General features: G+C 35.7%; 1 protein-coding gene across 2 annotated transcripts in view; it reads left to right on the top strand.

The window, feature by feature from the left end:
- LOC106464057 (glyceraldehyde-3-phosphate dehydrogenase 2) overlaps nucleotides 1-1608 on the top strand; it is an 18522-nt gene that overhangs the window by 13670 nt on the left and 3244 nt on the right. The gene's annotated exons all lie outside the window — the stretch shown is intronic.

A 1608-nucleotide genomic window follows, 5' to 3' on the forward strand; every position in this document is an offset into this window, starting at 1 on the left:
TTATGATGTCATTTTATAAACAGTGTCTGAACCTAATTATATTCTCTCGTGCTTATTAAGTAAACAAAATATAGCTATGAGCAAATATGTTTATTATTTAATCCGTATCAGCAAGATAGTTTTAATGCCATATTTTTACACCATATATTCTATATTTTAAGTATGAATTTCAGTCACAGATCACTGCAATTGTCTGCATGTGAAGTCGTGTTTTTAAATCAAGTTCATGATTTAAAAGAATGCTACTTTGACCGACAGTTAGTCATATGTCATTAAGAGTTATTTTGATACCACATAAATATCTTGTTTTTAGAATTCCGTCTTCTTTGAATATAATAATTTGAAGATTTAGCACTGATTCCTTTAAAACCTCATAGCATTATTGGAAGTGGGAAAAACATTCATAAACCTTTTATGAACTTAAAAGTTGTCGTCTTTACTTTTGATCAACTGCCAACATTTGGGCTACTCTTTAACCAATGAATAGTGGGATTGACAGTCACATTATAACTTCTCAATGGCTGAAAGTTCGAGCATGTTCGGCGGCAAAATTTGGTCCTGCACTCTGCAGACTGTGAATCAAGTGTCCAACCCATCAGCTTATGCCAGGTCACAAAATGAAAGAAACTCCATCCATGTTTCTGTGTTGTGAGCATGGGTAATGCACTATGACGAAGTCTCATTCTTGCAGTTTGAAAATTATGGGTTAAATGCTAATAGCTAGCCAAATATTGGAAATCCAATAAGCCTAAAAATGAGAAAAATAAACACCGGCAATTAATATTTTTGCAATGTTGTTATCCAGCCTGCTGTCATCTATTCTAAATTTTAAAGCTCATTAACCATTTCAGTAAAGCATGGTTCACCTGGACAGTGTATCTTCTATCATAGAAGTAATATCAATGATGTTTTTTTGAATACTACAACTGCAAGCAATTCTTTCTTCGTCAGGCAGTATCTGCACTTTGGAACCATGCGTGTATGGCAAGCATATGTTGTTGTACATTGTACTCTATCCGGCAATAATATTGCTCTGATTCCATCATCACTGGCGTTGGTGTCTGACAAGAACTCATAATCTTGTTGTGGACATTCTTTGCTCCATCTAAATTGTTTCTCAGTTTTAGTGAGAGCATACAACAGTGCTGCTATGTTGAAGAGTTTGACAAAAGCAATTGATAATATGACACAAAATCGAGAAAATTGCTTCTGCTTTTTCACTTGTTCACAGGTTAAGAACAGTCTCTCACCACTACTATCTTAGCAATGTTCATTAAAACTCCATCTCTACCTGTAATATGACCAAGGAATTACATGACAGAGCTTGCCACTAGGGAACTACTATCTGTTCCTGGTTTCAATTTCAAGTCTGCCTCTTTTTATCCACTAGAATATCATTCTTAGGTTCTGTAACACACAATCAAGTGTGACAAATACCAAAACATTGCCTATGTAGACCAAGCATCTCTCCCATTGCAGTCCTTTCAATGTAAGTTCTTTTGGTCTCTAGCAAGGAGCGGGCACACTACACGTGCCAAATGGCGTGATGCAAAACTCAAACAAACCATCTCATGCTAAAAGAAATCTTGGGCCCACTCTCATTATTCA

The sequence above is a fragment of the Limulus polyphemus genome, unplaced genomic scaffold, assembly GCF_000517525.1.
Source record: "Limulus polyphemus unplaced genomic scaffold, Limulus_polyphemus-2.1.2 Scaffold1551, whole genome shotgun sequence".
Lineage (NCBI taxonomy): Eukaryota > Metazoa > Arthropoda > Merostomata > Xiphosura > Limulidae > Limulus > Limulus polyphemus.